Raw genomic sequence first — 21564 nt, 5'->3', positions numbered from 1 at the left:
TGAGGACTCTAAGTTAATATCAGGAGCCGGGTCAGCTCTGTGGAGGATACCATTTTGCAATTGTGTTTTTTGCAATGATTTGACACTAACTGAAGGTTTTCCCACACACTTGTAAGGGAATGCTGAGGTGAGGGTTATTATATATCCAATAAATATTGCTAAATCTTACTCATTGTTTCTCTAAAACACACTTTTATTGTATGGCACATATTTAATTTTCTGTGTTTACTTATTTATTCATTGTTCTTTGGTTTTATATGTCCATGTTTTGGTTTTTACTTCTTGAATGTTAACACCTGTGCAGTTAGTTTCTACTGTAAAGCACCTTTACTTTATTTTGAAATGTACTATCCCTAAAATATCTAATGTCTGGTTAGATTTACTGTCAAGTAATTCAAGTTTGTTATAACTTGAATTGACTGTAGTGTCAGTGTCTCTGTCCAATATGCCACTAGGTGGTGTTAGATGCTTATTTAAATACTGCAGACATGGGCTTTTTATTGATTGCAAATCTGCCATAACTCAAAGCCTTGTAGAGAAAACTGTCTGCGATGTAATGAAGACCTTTTTAAATTGCAATAACAAGAGGCAGCTTTTACCCAAACCATTTTTTTCTGAAAAACAAAAAAACACATTACACATTTTTTACACAAGTAGAGATTTTCTTTGGTGAAGATGGCTGCTATCATCCCTCAGGTTAGGCCATGTTAACACATTATCTGAAGAGATGGGAGCATATTATTTAATTACATTTCAGAGCTTTTATCACCACCCATACTCCCAAACTGAAATGCACTGCAATTTCTCTTTTGGCAGTCTGGATAATTGTGACTTGGCAGGTTGTTGCAAAAATTATTATTATTATTGTTATTATCATTATTATTGTTAGACATCACAGTGTAAAAGAAAGCACATCTATAATTCTAACATAATGGTTCTGCATGGTTAATTAAGACCTCCTCTGTGTGCAGCAGCTCATTCAGCGTTGTTTCTAATTAACACAGTTCTATTTACTCTGCTGGATCATTAGGCCTCATCACCAAATGATAATCCAGTCAAATTGAGAGTACTTCCCTTCCACCTTCCACCACTGTGCTATTTGCCACTGAGTCATGTTGCAATTATTGTACAAATGAAGACAAATGTTGGCTGTTTAGTCAAGATAAAGCCATTGAGCTGGGCTGTAGCATTAACATATCTAACACTTAGATATTTCTAGAAAATAAGGGATTAAATAGATTTTTTTTTTTAATGTTTGGTGACCCAACACAAATGTAATTATGCTCAGAGAGTTAATATTTTAAAGCAAATTTGCAATTGCATCTGAATAAGGTGGGGCCACAGCAAAGCCCGTGCCTGTCATTTAAAACCATTCAGTATGTGTCTGCTTTTTGAAGGGGTGGAAGTGGCTCTTTTAGCAATACATCTGTTGCATTTGCACTTATGTCTCTTGCATATCTTATCCAACGTTGACACTACACACACTGGTGCCCTTAGTAAGCCCCCTGCCGAGTTTGAGGCCTGTCAGGTGACCCGTTACCCAAATGACAGATGTTCCTTACATTTATAGACAGCTATTCAAAAAACTTGAATTCGATTTATGGTCATCATAATTTGTAGGTATACGAGCACAATCTAGAACACCTGAGGAGCTGTTTGTTAAACAATAAAATGCAAAGAGACGCCGTCTGTGTAGGGTGTTTCAGATTTCTCCCTTAAAAAGTAATAGCTGAACTCCAGATCGCGGCACAGACCCCTCATTTCATCACGAAAGGAGGGATCAATGTTGGATTCAGAGATGGAGGCATAACCTATTTGTACAGCAGGATCATTAGGAAGGTTCTCCTCCAATTTCCATAAGTGGGGTAGTGGGAAGTATTTAGGCTACTTGAAATATATCACTAATGAGGGGAGACAAAAAGAATTCATGTGCATGTTTTATGCAATCTCTTTCTGGGAGTGGATGAATAATTATTCATGATTGTGAAGCCTAAAAGGAAGGCATGGAGATAGCAACTGCAAAGAGACTGGTAAAAAATTTAAAGAGGAAGTTGAATTAATATTTAAGGGAAGATGAAATATTTAATGGAAACAAATGAGCAAAACATTTAAACCGGGCACGATAAATAGTAGCGAGTGTCATTAAATTGGCCCTCGTAATTTGTGCTATTTGTTACATTAGCCATAAGGTCTCATTCATAGTCATGGCGTGAGCCGAGGACTCTGTGGATTGTTTTCAACATCATGCCAGTGCCTGTTTGAATATATTGTGTCTGTAACTAAGGGCTGACCTCACAGCCCAGAAATAAACGCCTTAGATTCAGTGCAAGGCAGAAATAACAAAACATGTTTTATTGACCCTTTTCCAAGTTAAATTGGGAAAAATAAAAATACATATAATGACATAAACTGAACAGTTTCCTTGCGAGACACTCGGAATTAGGATGAGTCATATTATCATATTGTTTTAGTGTGAATTCCACCTATAGCTACCATCAAAAGAAAACATTTGTTTCCCAAATGCAAAAATAATTAAAGCAGTAAACAAATAATTATTCAAGTCAATGAGAACAATTATCTCAAAGACGCCTCTGAGACCTGGATGTGCATAGTGAATTGATTAATTATCCTGCTAAAGACAATTGAGTGGAGCTTGATCTTTGACTGCTTCCTCTCAACATACCCTTGCATCCATTTTGATCCCGAGAATAATCATCCACACCACCATTTACAATAATGTGGCGATTGTTCACCGAAAGTGTTGTGACATAAATGACTTTTAAGTGTTGTACTTCACTTTTGCAGTCATCTCACTCTGCAGCTTCCACATTATTCCTGCACCAGAGGAGAACATCTAAAAAAAAAAATGTCCACGGCCAGACATCGAGTGCAACTCATCTCTTACTTAAGCTCTGTGAACCCCAGGTTTTACAATATATTTTAATCTTCATTCAATTGCCTGTTAAATGTATTAAAAATATAGCAGTGTACTGACCTGTGCTCATCTGTCCGAGTTCAACTTTGTCAGCAACACTGTGTCATGCCCTTACTAACCTGTGGGCAGACTATTACTTACTTCCGAGCCAGACAGAGATCATTACCCCTGTGAATGATGGCAAGGCAGCCAGAGCCCAACAGCTTTATTTCCCAGCTCAGCCCAGCGGATGCGAGCCATCACATCCTGTTAACAATTCCATGGCTCCTCCATAAAGATAAGCTCTCTCAATCTGCTCCGTCTGTCTCAATCGCCACTGAGGGGCCATCAGTCATCACTAGCCGGGATGGGGCCCTGCATATTCACTTGTGATTGACACCGTTTAGGTGATTTAGACGGAATCAGTAGGCTGTTTATTTCCTCTATGAACCACCAGTGCACTGTTTTCCGATTAAGGGGAGGTTCAAGAAAATATTTATTTTTGGTATCAGCCTTTTAGAAAAAATGGTCTTTTCACTCTGAGCAAATATTGGGTCACTTCCCGTGGAATCTTACAAAATGCCAAGAAGAATTAAGTCACAGGTTTTGACATTTGAATCAAATTAAACACAAATCAGTGATGAAACATGAGGGTCATTTCTGTTGTTAAGCATCTGCTTGTCTCGAGATTTAACTGTTACATCCTAATGATTCGTTTACATGTAAGATCAGGTTGATATTTTATGTATAAGCACACATTCTGTTCAAGGCCCTTTATTCTATTAACCTGTCCTGTCTTTACTAGATCATAAGATAATTCCCTTATGGCTTAGCCTTTGATAAATATGCTTTTAGATCTACTTAATTAATGCATTCCACTGTGATTTTCTTCACTTGTCACCCACTCTTTAACCCCACTGTGAAGGAACGGACTTTTCCTTCTCAAATTATAGGTCCTCTGAGATGCTGCACATGTGTGAGCTAATGATGTAGTGTGCTGTACAACCTGGTTACTTATCTTAAGGGCCTTGTTGAAATTATTTTTTCAAGTAGAAACTAAATATTACACTCTATTATGGCATTTCTTCTGAGGAAACATGTTATAATCTGGCATTTTCCAGTTTGATTACGCCATAAGTCACTTCTTAAACACTTAAAATATTTTCTTTTCGTAATTAGGGTTTCCTTTTGTGTGATTCGTCTTTACTCACTGTGTATGCTTTGTCTGCAAATATCTCTATAGTTCTACCTGCAAAAAACAAACAAAAAAACCCACCCCAAAACAAAGCCATGGCATGGTGTTGAGGCAACATTTCCGAGGAGACACAGGAGGATAAGCCTCCACTGGCTAATTCCACTATCAAATTAATTCAGGCTATTCAGCATTTTAAAATCTCCCACCCATTTTTACGTTTACTTTACTGCCAGCATAATTGCAGTTTCCAGGCATGTGACCAAGGGACTATTTTATAATGAATGGGATGAGGTGGTGTAATGTGCAAAGATGCTTGGCCATGATTGTAACTACATGTGCTTAATATGAGAAAGGCCAGCTGTACTCACACAATACTCGTAACAATCAGAAAACACACCATGCAATGATGTGTGTTTGCAACCTCGATTCAGCTGCCTGTCACCTACCACTGTACAATGTTACAGTGAGCCTATACGCAGTAAAAAAAAATACTTTGGTAAAGCTGTGTCAACTAATATTATTAAACACAACCAAACAAAGATTGTTATTACTACCATTATTGTTAACAATAAGACAAACACATGTCAGATTATACAGATTAGCTGTGCATTTTACTATTTATTGATTAATTATTCTGCTTTATTTACCCTCTGTGTATTCAGAGATCACTGCACACCAAATATGTGATCATTTGTGCATACGTGTGAATATGTTTCATAAGGTTACGGAAGTTAGGTTTAGGTTAGAATGGGTTAAGGAGGTGATGTTTCAGTTATAGACAGGTATTGATCCACATGTTCTTTGCCATAACACAAGGTTCACCGAGGTCACTGATCCGCACACGACCCACAGCTCAGTAAAAAAAAAAAACGTTATAATTTTATTGAAGGAAACCTGAAGTTTGACTTTGATTGTGCTATCAAACGACCTTTTGCACATCTATTGTTAAAGCGCCAGGAGTCTTTCAAAAGATTGATCGTCAAAAACTTTGAACCGCCCTCATAATTAAGTGTGTCAGAGAAGCTTAACAGTAACTGTCAGCACACGCAGCCAACATCCAGGGAGTGATGAGAAAAAAGCAAAACTTATAATTACTCTTTGTGTCACTTGTTATGATAAATGTTTAAGTTACCATCCAACACAAAACAATAAATATTGTGCACTAAAGCTTCCAATTCTCCACTCCGGCTTCAAACCCTCAAGAATTTATTCACGATCACAGCCAGACAGTGTGACTACAAAAATAGTTTTCCTTGTCTTTTTAAAAGGATGAAATATTTTCTCTGCTGTGTAATTCTCCTCTCTGTATTTCGAGAGACACTGACCTAAAAAGGTTGATCAAAGACTGATGGAACTCTACAGCCTGCAGCAACCAATAAATTGGTCCGTTCGATGTTTTGCACTGACAAATTATTCTCCAGAGCACTAAAATTCTTGGGAGCAACTCAATTAGCAAGAGACAGATGTAACAAAATTCACATTTATGTTTCATTGGCATTTCAATATTTTATTATTTCACCGCATGTTGGCTTTGACCCTTTTTTTTAACATAGAAATGATAACTATTTACCAATTCTCGCATCAAGTGTAGGCTGTTTTGGTGCAGAATTGTGGGGAAACTCGACTCTCTTTCTATCCCTTCAGGCCTATGCACAATGTTGGTACGGCCTTGAGCGTCCATATGCTTTAATGTGACTTTTAAAAGCCAATATTTTTTATTACGGCTGAAACGAGGCTGATTCTGCTCTCCGTCAAAGTAAAGAGAAATGTCGACAAAGGAACGTGGTAAAATCCGACCTAGGAGAAATAATAATGCAACGTTTTGTGGAGTTATGTATTTAAAACAGTATAAAACATATATTCCCATTAGTTTAGATTGATTTCTGCAGATTGATCAGGCTCATTGTTAATCCAGACTACTAATTCATTGTCATATACTTCAAACACTGAGCTCAGTGCATTCACAGTTATGCTAAGAAAGAAACACATATTTGCCATCTGCATGGTCTTTGCACTGGGGAATATATACTGTTATTAATAAATGTGTGAGTGCCTCAGTCTTTGGGCATTTGATATTAACCTCAGAAACACCGGTGACCTTTTGCACAAAACCATATGGTTAACAGTGAGTGATAACCCTGCTGTTCAAGCATCATTTACCTCAGAAAGGCATGGAAACGGAGAAGTTAATAGCATATCTCAGCGCAGGTGCGTATAGAAAGAAAAATTTAGATAGATTTCAATGAATTATTTTACTATGTTACTCATCACAGTAGTTCTAGTATTCAGACATTTAAAGTAGTAAGCGTTTTTTTTTTTGCTCCAGTGAATCACACTGCATCGTCAATTTAAAAGGATTACTACATCGTACGGTATGTTATAGGAAATGACACACTGCAAATGCCCCTACACAGATGCAAACGACACCGGCGTTTTTCTAAACATGCTCAGGCTTTGCATGTGGCAGCAGCAGCAGCAGCATCAAAACACATGGCACTCTCTCTGTTATGCAAATATGAAATCAAACTGGAGCACAATAACAGCTTTATAGTCTCACTGTACATTTGCTGAGAACATCAGGAAATACCAGACTGCATAATTAACTGCCAATGAGATGTTCCCTGGAGTCAGTCTTTTGCTTTATTAACAAAGTAAGGCAGTTATTTTTAATTGGCTATTTCATTGTATACCAAATTAGATAAAATGACATGTTGCTGCAGAAAAAAAAAACCCAAAACACCTTACTGTCTTCTATACCCATGGCTCATGGTCACAGCAAATAAAAATATATATTTTTTTCACACATTGAGGATATATTATACTCTAGGGTGGTGTTTATGTGAGAAAGCATTTGTGGTAAATCTGTATATACATTTATTACATGACATAGGCAGGCATTACATGAAATGTTTTTTATTTAACCAGAAACAAATGGTTAGTTCATTTCTAACCAATAGAGTGTGTGCTGCGTGGGTCAACATTATGTAAACAGACACGCAAACAAGGGTTAGTTTCTTCTGTGAACATTCAAATGAATCCAGTTGGCCAGGGATAGTTAGAAATAACTATCTTTTTAAAATGTTGTGTTTGTATAATCTCCAAAGGATGACAGGATGGAGCTGTATGTTTATTCCCACCATGTTGCCATTAACAATTTGAATGTAGGTGTGATGTGCTAATGACTGAAATAAAGCTTTACCGATCGTGTGTATTTTATGCAGCCTATAGCTGCCTCCGCCATAGTAACACAAAGCATGATCTGGAGCCACAACACTTTTTGTTGCAATGATCATAGTTTGACATGGAGTTGAAAGTGTTTAATAATTTACATCAAAGTCAGAGTTAAAAAAAAAAAAAACTGGAAGCAGAATTTGCTCTTTGTGGCACCACATGAAATGTCCCTGCAGCATAGCTTAAAGAAGACAACCAGCGGCTTGATGAGCAGTTGTGAGAACATCAAACACTTCTTTCGCTCACTGAAGAAATACTTGAGATTTTCCTCTTTTTTTGGTAAGAGAGCCTGTCTTCTCACTGACAGGGATTCCAGAGTTGGCATTGCACTCAGCAGCAGGGAGGCACCGGTGGAGAACTATACCTGAATAGCTTTTTCTAACCACAGACCTCTACCAGAATGGATCATTAGCATTGTGCCAGAGATGGATGGCAACTTTCTGCACGACTTGCTGGCCACCAGTGTACGAGCAGGACGCGGGCTCTCCTCTGGTCCCTTGGCCTGCCTGCTGACCTGCTCCTGGGTCTTAGTTAACATTCAGGGGGCCCTGACCTGAAAAGCAGGCTTGGCAGCAGCACCAAGGTCCCATCCTCCCCAAAGAAATTAGAGGTAGTAATCTTTCAGGAACAACCTGCTAACCTTCCCAGACCATGTAAATGTAATAGATGCAGCTGATTGCCCAGCCTCTGTTTTGCAGCCCCGCTCGCCGTCACCGGCCATGGCAGGTTGCGTCCAATTTGTGTGTATTTGACAGCTCAAAAGAGACAAACGATGGCTGGAGCTGAAAGAAGGTTACATTTAAACACAGCACAGGTCAATGGGGTAGATGACTGAATGCTAAATCATTGTCAGAGAAACTAATGATACAACATTTTACAACAACAGGGCACAGTAAAAGATAAAGTGCAGAGTGTCATGCGGATACTGGAGTCAACCAATGTCTGTCTGAAATGCACATTTGTCTTGATTTTGCATAGACATTCATATATATTCTAGTCGTTGAATGGAAAATACCGAGAAGTCTTACAACATAATACATTTATAGGTGAATTATTTACAGCATCACAACATAATGATTCCTGATGGCAATGCTATACTGATGCTGCACCATTTATATGCAATGCTTTCGGGATAATTCTAGTTTCATTGTAATTAGAGCAAAAAAAAATGCACTTTGTTAGGCATTGGAAACAAATATTTAACTCACTGTGTCTAAGATCTGATACACCTGCTGTAGCAATTACACACACAGGAAGTCTGAATAACAAACATCGAACAAGCCTGGGAACCGAGGCACAAGTTGTGGCATCTTGATAAGTCTTTAAGTCATTCTTTCAAGAACAAACACCCCTAGGCTCACTTGCTTTGTTGCCTAAGTCAAAACAGAGAGCACACACAGCCACTCGACTGCCAAAGAAATCAAATAAGTAGTCTCCACTCTTTTAATGAGCAAATTTGATAATCATTGATGTCTTATTTACTGTAAACTTAACGTGAAACTCATTTAATATTGTTACTTGGGTTCTAAAGCTGTTGTTTCTTTCACATCATCAAAAAATGTTATTTCAGTGTCTCTGGCTTTTTTCAGTGGGAACACCAGCGTGGCTGCTAATAATAACCATTAGTACAACCATGTAGCTGGAGGTTATGTGGACATGGAGTGTCCAGGAAGCTCAAGGACGGCCCACTCTCCCAGATTAAACAACATTCACTCTCTGTCAGATGCCCAGCTCCCAAAACTGCCAAGCCAGAGGAAAATGAGCCCCCACATGACCCTCACTGTGGATGACAGGATAAAACACAAGACAGTTGTGCCTGAAGGAGACCCAGGATAACGAAATAATCTTTAATCTCTGTCCCTTCAAGGCACTTTCAACACCTGTTAGGAGAGGGCAGCTAACAGATTCATTTTAAGCCTGGTAATTATTGCACTAATTATTCACTTTAGTGTGGGGTGATTACCAGTCCTCGTTCAGGTGAATACCCGTCCGCTTGCACACCAGCTGAGTCCAGAGCAGCTCGGTAGAACAGTTGTTCCACACGTTCTTTCCTTGCAGATATTTGACCTCTTGTCATGTTTGCAATCTGTACTTTGGGGGGGAAGGGAGAAAAATAGCCAGAAACTTTTAATTGCTCAACAGAACCAGTCGTGAAAGGCATGCATGTGGCCATCTGTTCAGCCCACACCTTCTCTTTAGCATAGAAACTTAAACAGGTTGCATGTTTTCCACTGTCAAATGTGAAGAAGCTACTGGGAATTCATTGAAACCTTATTTATTTATTTATTTATTATCTCACATAGCCAAGTAGTTGCTGTGCCTTAATGATGAAACATTATTTCTCTTAAATTAATTAGTATGCATAGTATTTCCCCCCTCCCCCCTCATCAATAATTAATAAATCAAGACGTATTCTTTTCATTTTGCATTTATAATCCGATCTAGAGGGTCCAAAAGCCTTTAAGACAAAATATTTCTGCTCTTTGACTGGATTTAATTCAATTATAAGACATACGACATCAAATGCGGCGCCTCCACTTACAGATCTTTCATGTTGAAAATGAATATCATAAATATTGCATTTATGGCCACATGAAGACAATTAGTCTCACATGCTGTGAAGATACAGAAAAAAAGAAAATACAATTCATTTCTCAATATTGAACAGGTATCTGTAAGTTAGAGCACATGACATATATATGTATATATATATACATATATATATATATATAGACAGTATATCTATATCGGGAGTATATCGGACCAATAACCAATATATATACATACCGATTTATATCCATACATATGATGCAGAGGTCATTTAGTCTCTTCAGTCGTGAAATAATAATATGTTGCCTACTTATGTCGCAGCAGATGTAGATATAAGTTTTCTTCTTTAAGCAAAATAAATAAATGGTAAAAAAAAACAATAGTTGTAGAAGTCAAGGAGGTAGCAGCTTAATTAGTCTGCTGTTACAGTCATCAGTCATATTGGCAGATCTTGGTGTGTTTGTCGATATGCCATCATACATTTTCCCGATAACATCATGCATCCCTAAATATTGTTGACATACACAATGAATACTTTCTGCATGTTTTCAGCTACTGCTAACAATGCAACAGAAGTCATTTGCAAGCTGAAACAAGTGACACGCCTGTAATTATTTGCCAGGCATCCTAAAGGTCAGGTTTTTACTGTCTTTGAAAACACAACTGTAATATAAATGCTCTCTAACACTGTGTCTGCTGATTGCTTTACTCTCTAGGCAATGTCAATTTTGTGGAAGTACTTGCAGATTAAGTCGGCAGGACGTCAAGGGCCCTTGTCGATGCTGCTATCTTGTCTTAGCAAAGGGTCCGAAAGCCCTTGTCTATTACTGGAGACACCCCAAGGACAGATGTTTTAGGCTTAGAGGGGTGATGGAGAATAATAGCACATTAGATTCCTAATGTCTCTCTGATGCAGGACTCGGGGGAGACAGAACTCCTGGGTAATCCAAATTCATCTCTCTCTCTCTCCGTCTCCCTCCCTATACCTCATTTCCTCCTCTCTTTCTTCTCTTTCTTCACTCTAACCAGAGTTGGGTCCTCTCTGCCTCTTGAGGTGCTGAATCTTAGCCTGAAGCTACACGGTACACAGTCCATTCATCAAAAGCCTGACCCTCTCCAGTGAGGGACACAACGCTATGGACTAATGAACTGAGTGTATGCTATGAACCACAAATCTTTGCACACAGGGGAGGGAATCTTTACTTATAATGGGCCATTATTACACACACACTATACCTGTGCGGCGTTTAAATACAAAGACAAAAGTCTCATCTGTCTGCTGGACTCCCACTGCAGCTGTCCTTGTGAAATATTCATCTAAAAACAACATTGAAAAGGTTAATGTCAGTGCGACGTCTCAGGTGTGGTACCCATTGCTCTGACTGGTTAATATACATGAGAAATATGTGGATATTCAGTTTGGTTCAGTGTGAAAGTTTTGTCATTCAGTCATTTATAAGGCCAACTTTTATTGTTACCTAGAAGGCCGATCAGCCTGGTAAATATATCGCCATAAAGCTAATATGTAATGAAGTGCACTGCGGTAACATTCCCCTCTGGAGTTTCTTTTTATTGTCATACATCATATGTAAATTGGGGATAACAGGGTTTTCATCTCCTTTTTGTCCCACTATGAACGTTGAGTGTACTAAACACATGCTACCCATATTAAATCCCAACCCCCCACTCCCCTCGCCGCCAACACAGAGCCCCCACCCCCCTCATCCCCAACCTCAGGCCAAGGGTACACCTTGATGAGTAAAGGGGGAGGCTAATTCAGTCCTCAGGCTTAATTAATCCTATGTCTTATTTGATGAATGACTCCCAAATTGTGCTGTAATAGTGGTATTTTTTTGTGGAGGCGGCTGCGGAGGGGAGGGGGGGGGGTGCGGCTGCAGAGCGGCATGTTGACACGAAGCCGGGAGAAAGTCAAAGTCGGGACTTCCATGAGGTTGGACTTGGGGCTTTGTTTGCAAAGTTGTTGTCCTCTGTGGACAGACGAAGCCCTGTCCTTTGACGTCAGGCTGGGCTGCACAGAGCGATGGTGTGCTGCAGGGAGCACGTGTTCGCGGACGTCTCCCTGCTACTGTTTTTCTTTCATGCTGTGTTTGTCAGTTCTGACAAACAAGATGTGTTGTCTGTGAGTACACAGTGCCTTATAATGCTCACTCTGTTTTGCATGACGATCTGCCTCAGGGGTGCAACACATTATAATGATAGATTCCATGTTTGTCTTACTAATGAGAGGTACCTAAACTATTGAAAACCAACAGTTTCTTATTTATAATGAATCTAAATGTGCTGTTTGATCATTTACTTGTATCAGCAAGGTTAAGAATGATGAGATGTGTCATTTGTCTAACATTTAAGTAAATATGGATTTTCTTTTTTATGAGCAATTTTACTGTTATAGATTGGCTCCCAGCACAACTATCATACAATATCATTGTGATTATTGTGTGATGTACACAGATTTCTGTTCTGTGTTGTATATGGGCCAGTTCAGACTATATTATATTAGTATCTCCGAAAGATTCGGTACTCCGGCTTTTGCCCCAGTCCAATATGAATCCTCTTGTCATGAAGGGTTCTGCTTTAAGTATGCATTGTCCTAACAGGGGTAGCACTTAAAACTAACGATGTCATAAATTTTTCGGGCTAATGTGGCAGGCGTAAAGGCAGCTTTGGCGGGTGGGGTGAGGGTCTGGTGATTTGAGAGGAAGGATGATGAGATTCAGTGGCCTAGCCCAAGCAATGAACTTGATTAAACTAATCTCATCTCTATCAAAGCATCACTGGGATCCTCCTTGTCCCATTATTCATGGCAATGGGATAATTACATTGAGATGCACGGGGCCAGGCAGATAGCACTGTGACACAGGCCCTCAGACCCTGGGCTATGCCGCCACTACGGTGTGGCCTGTTCGTTTTAAACACAGATTAATTATGGTCAATGGGATGGTTCACATCTGTCACTCTGAGTGAGAAAAATGGAAATGACTTCCCTCAAGATGATAAAGGATGTATATTAAGTCATCTTCTTGTTGGGGCTCATCGGTATGAATACAATCAGCATTTTAATTTTGACATCAGCGCCGTGAGTGTCACCATCATGTGGAAAAGCAGCTGCAGTGGACGGGGGTTTACTGCCATTGCAAGAATCACACAGGAGCCCAGGAGACACACGGGAGGTGATGCCGGTATTATTATTATTATTATTATTATTATTATTATTATTATTATTAAGGTGTTTTCTGCTCGTTGGAACCTGCATGTACAGATTGTGTCCCACTTACAGCTCAGCTATGTTGAAAGTGGTGACTGAAACTCTGCATGAAATCAAGTTTACAGCGTGACAGTAAAGTCCCGTTGAGGAGGCGACGGCGTTTATTGAGCTTTACTGCATCACAGTATTTTATTGGATCATATTTTATGCTGCTCCTCAGTGTACGACACAAAACTCCAATGATTCTATTTGCAAATACTTCCCTTTTTTCAGTTTTAATCAATAACACATAAGTAGCGGTGAGTAATGCAATACTGAAATGTGCACACCTGCACACATCAGGAGTTTAAGCATGTGTGCGTATACTCTTCAACTTACACATCCTTTTTATTTACTTTTAACTGAGATAAAAAATGAGCAGTTTAATTGTGCACAGCATATATACATTTATGTGTGTATACTGTATATGGATGGCTGCGTCTCACACATGCACATTTAATTTTCGTGAAGCAAAGCAGTGAGAGGTGATTTCAGGATTGGCCTGGTGGGTTTGCTATATCCCTTAGTGCACACATGAGCACACACACACACACACACACACACACACAGCACAGGCGCGCACACGTGCCCCCGAGGGACTCCAGTGGGACAACAGGGAGTGATGAACAGACATGAGCAATAGAAGCCCCGCCACTGTAATTATCTCCTGGAGTGGTGTGTGTAGTCAGTGAGCTCTGCTCTGCCACGGTCAGAGCTGTGTGGCCCTCAGTGCTCGTCTGCAGGTTGTTTTTTTTTTTTTGTACCGCCACAGTGGATGGAGTGTCTAACTGGTGCACCCCGAGGATGTTTTTCACCAGTTCAATCTCTCCTCTCTGTCCCCGAGGACGAAACATCTGATGACTGGCCGTAGCACTTGAAACTAACAAGATTATTTGGTTGCACGTTGCACAGCCGTCCGTTTATGTTTGTCTCATTCCTGAAGTCACCTGAGGAAGACAATGTTATGGCTTTGGGTTGTTGTTATGTTAAAAGATCAAATGGTGCTCGACAAGAGCGTGTGGCTGTAAAATTTGCTGTAAAGTTTGTTATGATAAACAGCCCAGATGGGTGCAGACATGTTTAATTTTTTCTTCAGGCGTTTACATATTGAATTAAGAGTGCACATTAATTAACACCCCTCTCTCTGCGCAATAATTCTTCGTATTTGGATTGGGTCCAATGCAGTAAACATGCTTTTAGATGCAAATGTTTATTGCTGTGCTGTTTGTAATAGTCACCTTTCATTGAACCAGCATTTTACATGCTCTGACACAACAGTTACAGATTGCAAGTGTGCTACAAATGCTCTTATTTTTCTTTTTTTTTGTGTGACTTTTGAGTTATTTTTCTTTGGATTGTGTTATTAATACAATTCACCACATCGACTACTGTTTTTGGACATTTGGTATGTTTCACAGTCCCTTTAATTTTTGACTTATACAATAGTTTCAACACATAATACTATTTCTTGTTCTTCCCTATAACATAAAAATAATAATTTTTTTTTTATCTTTCAAACGGGAGCTTTTTCCTGACCTGTTTGAAGAAACATACTGCAAACACTAAAGAACTTAGTATCTGTGCAGGATCACATTTATCCAGGTCATCGTTGTCCAAAAAGTCATCAAATCAACTGGACTTGATAACTCCACTCTTATTTATTTGGTCTTTTGGTACAGTCCCTTTTCATCCCCAGTCCAAATGATGACGCATGTGTCAAAGAAACAAATAAAGAGAAAAAATAGAGCTAATGCTCCTACATCCTGTATCATGCTCATGTCCTTTATCTTGGTGGCAGTGTTCTCTTGTGAAATTAGATGAATTGGAACCATGGTTCTGTAATAAACAAAATGGATCCCATGCTATTTTTCTTGATGTGTTTTGATTTTCCAAGTATTGTGCGAGGCTGGTTTTGTTAGCGCGGTGACTAGGACCTGTTCAAAATGCAACTTTCACACGTCCAAGCCCCTACCGTCAACCCTTAGACGTTGTTGTCTGAACTTGAAGCCTAACTGTGTCTCCAAACTTGTGTGAATACTTGCTCCACCGCAGTGTGTTAGACACCTGTGTTTGGTTTCCCTCTTCATCAGTGCAGGCTATTTACAGAAGGTCTGTGTGTTCCCACAGTCTCAGTCAATTCATCAGTTTCATTCTCTGGTCTTTTTTTGTGACCCTGATTGTTATGTGCTTTTTGGATTTCCCCCTCTTGGTCTTTTTGTTGTTTTTTGTCCCTCTGAATGTACGTGTCTACATTTAGGTCCACAAATCCTCCTTACAACAGTATCACACCATCATACAGTGCAGGTGAATGTCTTAACATTAAATATGGAATCTAACCTCCAGAACTGGTGTCTCTGGTGACAGCCTCTGGAAATATTAAATATTAATCCCAAAGAAATAATCGTATGCACTTAACGCTATATATCAAATGCATGTCAACCCCTAATAACCATACGGCACCGTGGGATAACCTATAGTATATAGACGTTCATCTTTATTGTACGGATAACAGAGATTATGTTTTTAAAAAGGCATTGCAGAGTTAAATAACTCTGGGATTAGTCAGAAAGTTCTGAAGATAGTACAAGAAGCTAGCTACACAAAATAAAAATAACCACAGTATCTTTTAATATGCTTATTTTAGGATGTCAAATGTGAAGCTACAATAAATATTCTACAAGAAATATTTCAATTAAAGTGCAATTGCATTCCAACATTATACAATTGTTAAACTTGTTTTTTTAAATTGATATTTGTATTTGTAATCTATGTTTTGTTTTTTTCCAAATCAAAGTATCAAAATCAATCAAATCAAAGAATAATAGCATCATTTGAACTCGTTTCAGCGGCTCAATTTTAACCCAAAGACAAATTAAAGATGTTCTTAAATCTTCTTTATGATTTTGTTTATTTTTTGTAACCAAGTTAAGTTGGCTTGGTGGGCCAATGAGCAATGCAATGTGAGTAATAAGATTCATTACGGACTAGTGCCTTGGGCAACCAAAGACACATGTTCCACATTGTGGACAATAATGTTAAACTCTAACCTAAACTTGTGTTGTGAAATAATATAATAATATAAATTCATGTAATTAACGCGGATGCAAACACTGAGGGAAGTGATGCAAGTGTGCAAAACAAAAGTTGCTTGTGTGTTGCCTTTGGTTTGTGAAATCATTTTGTTCATATCCTTCAAAATAAACTCTACATCAGTGTGTGTGTGTGTGTGTAAAAAGAGTTGTCACCTCCTAATTCGCAGCTGTGAGTTAGCGTTTGCTGGCAGTGACTTGTGAATGAATGATTCCATGGTGCTCACTTGAGTGAGATTTTTGTTGTCGTCGTTGCTGTTGTTGCTTTAATCACCAGTTCAGATGTTAAGCACAAAACACGTTGTAAACAAACACAACGTGACCGACTCTAAATCTGGGATTTTGTGATACAGCAGGTTTGCATGAAAGCTCTTCATTGAAAAAAAAAAAGAGGTAATAATTCACCAAATGTGACCGCACAAGACAAAAACAAGCTCACCCTTTAAGGAGACGTGGAGCTGACGCTCGTATATAACGTAAAGATTTGCATGTTGAACTCAGCCTCAACCATCAACAGTGCATATGCTGTTCATCGGCACTGGTTTTTGGCCGGCTGAGCACGCTTTAGAGAATTTTGCTTGGCTCACGTCTTAAGTAAATCAATATGTCTTTCGAGCGTGGCTATTAACAGCGGTGCCTGTTCATTCCCCATTTCTCCATGAAACCACACTAATCCTGATTTACACAGTTTAAAACCTTGGCCATATCCCTTACCTTCCAAGGAGATAGGGTAATTAAATTGGTACTTTTTACAAGTCGTACTCAATAAATCTGAATAAATTAACAAGGCATTACTAAGACTGCTACATTAAATTTGCATAGTGTGTTTAATGAATATGCAACTGCAAGTGAAAAGGTCTGCTACTGTGAACTCTTGAAATTAGCATAACTACTTCCAGCATGTTTCTTAAATAATGCTCTCATTTGCACATCACTGAGTTGGCTAATTCTAACTTCAGTCAGTGTAGCCTCATAATTAAGACTCTTGCTTTAATTTTTAATGAAGTTTGCGTTACATCAATCCTGACAGTAATGAGAGGGACATGGAAACAAAAAGGCTGCTAATAATTAAATTCACCAACCAGTTTGAAGCGTAGTAATTCCTGAGGAGAAATTACATGGCTAATTATTAATCTTATATTCATACCATCCCATAGATAGATTCACTCCTTGTCCTGGTGCCAGTTATGCTGAAATGCAAAATGCCTCCTCTCTGGCCCCTTGACTAGGAGGTCTCACATGGATTTTAGTGCACAATTAATCATGTTGACATTCACGATTAAATGCTTTTTATTGGTCCCGATTTATTAGGCCATATTACCTGAGTTGGTTTAACGCCTGTTGAAGTCTGTCAGTGGGATGAGAGCATAAACAGAGTAATGATTAAATAACAGGGCTAATTTGTGGATAGTTCACAACTGGGGCTGACGAACTGCATTTGAACAAAAACACTACTTTTGAAACACAGATTCTCCTCTTCTTATTGTACGCCTTTCGACATGACTCTGTTTGAGTTTTGAGAGGCTTGTAAATGTTGGGGGAACATGAAGTGACTTCACTCCCACCTGTTGTGCCACTCCACAGTTATGGGACGCCCAGGGTTGCGTCGGGAAGGGCATCCTGATGTAAAACGCTCTGCCAAATCAAATATGTGGATCATCTGCTGTGGCGAACCCTCGAGAGGAAGAAGCCGAAAGACAAAAAAGTTACATTAAATTAAATTCACAAATTTTATAAACTGACTAAATGTACATGATTCTTAACAAGTGAAGTTTTTATTTCCTGTCATTAAAATGAAGTATGCAGAGGTGTGTGTTACATTTAGGACACCATACTTATTCATATTTTACAGTATAAATCTCTCTCTTTTTTTTTTTTAAAGTGCCATTAAGGACTTGCTATCAAAATCAAAATATGATAACGCTCACATTATCATTTAAAATGGTCAGTCGTCTGAACTCCCCGGAAAACAGTAGATTTGTTTTTGTACCCACTACATTGTGAGACAGATACTTTTGCTCAAAAACGTCGATGCATATTTCCCCATCCTAGTTGTCACGGTGACTGGCTGTTCAGCCGAAAGTTAATTATTTGGGATTGTAATAGCTTTGGTTTAGGCAGGGGAACTGAGCATTTTCCCAGCTGATAAGGCTGTTAATGCTCTGTCTGTGCCTACAGTAGCTGCGGTGATGGAGATTGTTCCTCACATGCAGCAATACTTGACATTTCCCGGGGATTCTTTCTTGTGCTCTTCCACCGGTGCATTGTAATTCAACTCCAAATTAAATTTGTTTTGATAGAGAAATGTAATTGCTTTCTTTTGTGCGTGTGCATTCGCTGTGTATTCACCATCCATAATTCAAATGATTTGTCACATCTGAAGTACTTGCCTTTGAGCGGGTCAGTGTCAACAACATTATTTTCAAGTGTGTACCCTTAAGGGTCTCGTAATCAACGCCACAGTTCGTCAGTTCTTTTACAACTATCCTTCAGAAATGACTCTTCTCATAGAGCAGCAGCAATGCTGCTTCAAGAGCCCTTCATCAACAGGATTTGAGACACAAAAATACATATTTTTCCTCGAGATATTAGCTATGGTTTCCAAGGTCCTTAGCTGCCAGCATGGGGTTGCATCCTTACATGGTTGGTGTCACAGCAGGCTGGTGGTATAATAATTGGCACTGCACCCTGTCTCTAATAACGCAACAGACACACAAACATACACAAGTTTCACCTTAATTAATATGACAAAATACTTCTGCGGGGTGCTTTTCTGTGCCCCTTTGATTAGCCACGGATTAGAGGGACCTTTTTATGTTTTTCTCACCGCACCCATGTTTCCGGCACAGGTTAGCTCCCCTATTACTAAACAAATGAATTAGTGCCTGGAAATGTGTCATGCATATTACCTTAGCGGGAGGCAGATTTGAGCTGGTCACCTATAAAGGAGCAGTAGCAAAGCTCACCATGCTCGCCGTGATTTACTGTGAGGCTTGTTTATGCTTGGCAATGCAAATGTGGGACTTACAGCAGTATATATATCACAAACCAATTAGAATCTATCAATAGAAGTGGCACTCTGTGGTTGGCCATTGTGTGGTCATTGCCTTTATGATCAAAAGGACTGAGTGCTGCCTTGGTGGCTGCAGTTCCAGTTTTCAAAAAAAAGAAAACTGTAATACGATACAAGTGACAGTAAAACAAAAGACTGTATATACAAATTCATCTAGTCTTCCAGATTGAAAGGTGAAGCCCAGGAAGTAGGACGGGAGTAGCAGTTAACCACCAGGGAGAAAAAGAACTCTGTTTGATTGGGAGTCCAGGGAAAAATTATTTTCACGGTTAATTAACATTTTCCTGAGGAGCTAATGGTTTCAGGTTCTTCCTCAATAGAGCGTGTTGTCCATTTTGTAAATTACGCTCACATTTAGAGGGATATAGATGATGACCGTGTGATTGACAGCTCGCATCGTTCAATCGTTTTCCAGCGTTAAAAACTGTCACGGCACCATGTCAAATCCCAAATCACAAGTTATTTTTAAACCCGGAAAGGCTCCGTCCATTTTTATCAAGAGTCCATATGTGAGCAACACCAAATGTAGCTCCTCTCACGTGTGCTTTCTTTTCACTCAACTTTTCAAATAAAATTTTAAAAGTTACCTTCCCTATGGGCGTCCCCAGCATCAGCCAAATGTTTTTGTTTATGTGTGTTGTAAACACTTCACTGCATCTTTTTTTTTTATTATTGTGTGTGTGTGTGTGTATTGTTTTCTCCAGGTCTTTGGCTCTGTCAGCCATCCTTGGAGACCGAGCTTTTCCCCGCTGAATAAGATGAAAGACGGAATACAATGCCCCTCATTTGGTCCCAGTTGGTTAAGTGTGTTCTGATCACTGCCAAGGTCTGGATGAACGCCACATGGAGGGACTGTGCCTCCAAACCACACAAGCACACAATAAAAGGGATGATTTGCCTCAGTTACAAACATTTTGCTCTGCACAAACCCCCAAAGGAGAGACTTGTTGGTGCTGTAGCCAAGGACATGTCAACCGTCTCTGAATTGATCCCTGAGTTCAAAGCTTTTTTTTTTTTTTTCATCCTTCATTACTGCATACCTTGAAATTGTGTAGTGTAATTATTGTGGCGAGAGATTAAAGGAGAGTAAAACACTTCTTTTTCGTTCCCTCCCCAAAGTCAAAGATAATAAAAAAGGAAACCCAAACAAAAAAGGCAAAAGGTTATAGGTTAAACTTGCAACTTTGACCTCTAAAGGTTGTAATGTCATTTGAAGCGACCCAGTATATTAATCCTTCTCGCACCCAATCTGTTACCCATCAGCATCATCATCATCATGGGCGCGCTATTGACTGTTCAAAGACGAAGAAGCCTAAAACTTAGATAACTCATTTCATATTTCTTTCCCCCATCCTGTGATCTTCTCCTCATTGTGAAGCGACACAGATTCATAGTTATCCATCTCAAAGCCTTCCACCTCATTTTTATCCTCTGTGAAAGGTGACTCTTGTATGTGATTGAACTATGATAATTCTTTTTTTTTTTTGCATAATAACTCTTTTATCTTTCTCCTTCACAGTAAAAGTTCACTCTTCTGTTGAGTTTGTTGTTAATATATTATGATCTCACCTCTATTCTCTCACTTTGACAGTAATGTACTGTATCTCATGATTATTGCTTATATGAAATGAGTACTTTATTCAGTAGAGTCATTTCACCTGTATGTTTCTTCTCAATATTGAAATTGACTGTGTTGTCATGTTGTTAGTCTGTTTTGTCATCTTTCAGGCATTTACATTTTTTATTCCCCCTGTAACTTGCAGCAACTTCTCCCTCTCATTCTTGGCTTCTTTCTCTTCTATCTGTCAGCTGCGGCTAAGTATCATGTGCAGTTGAATGGGGGGAATTTTGGAGTCATCTGTCACCAAAAGCTAAATGAAGAGATGAGAGTGTGGGCGACACTGTCTTTGTCTGTAATGAATTATGCAGTGGGTCAAGGGGCCTCTGTTTTGGTTACAGTCGACAGCACAAACACGGACCTCAGGTAGTACACTCATCAGTCCTGCTGTTTCTCACCATATGGAGTCAATGAACTGGGACGGCCCTCCTCTCTCTCTCTCTCTCTCTCTCTCTCTCCCTCTGTCTCTTACTGTCTTCCACAAAAAAACACACACACACACACACATCACATGCACTCACTGTGCCTGCAGACACAGTTTCATATGTGTGAGGATGAATCGAATTCTTTATGTTTCATACTGTTCAGAATTAGTTCAAATCAAATATTGTAGATAGATCACTGTACAG

The sequence above is a fragment of the Solea senegalensis genome, linkage group LG10 (genome assembly GCF_019176455.1).
Source record: "Solea senegalensis isolate Sse05_10M linkage group LG10, IFAPA_SoseM_1, whole genome shotgun sequence".
Taxonomy (NCBI): Eukaryota; Metazoa; Chordata; class Actinopteri; order Pleuronectiformes; family Soleidae; genus Solea; species Solea senegalensis.
The sequence above is the reverse complement of the archived record's forward strand: the minus strand, read 5'-3'. Positions refer to the sequence as shown.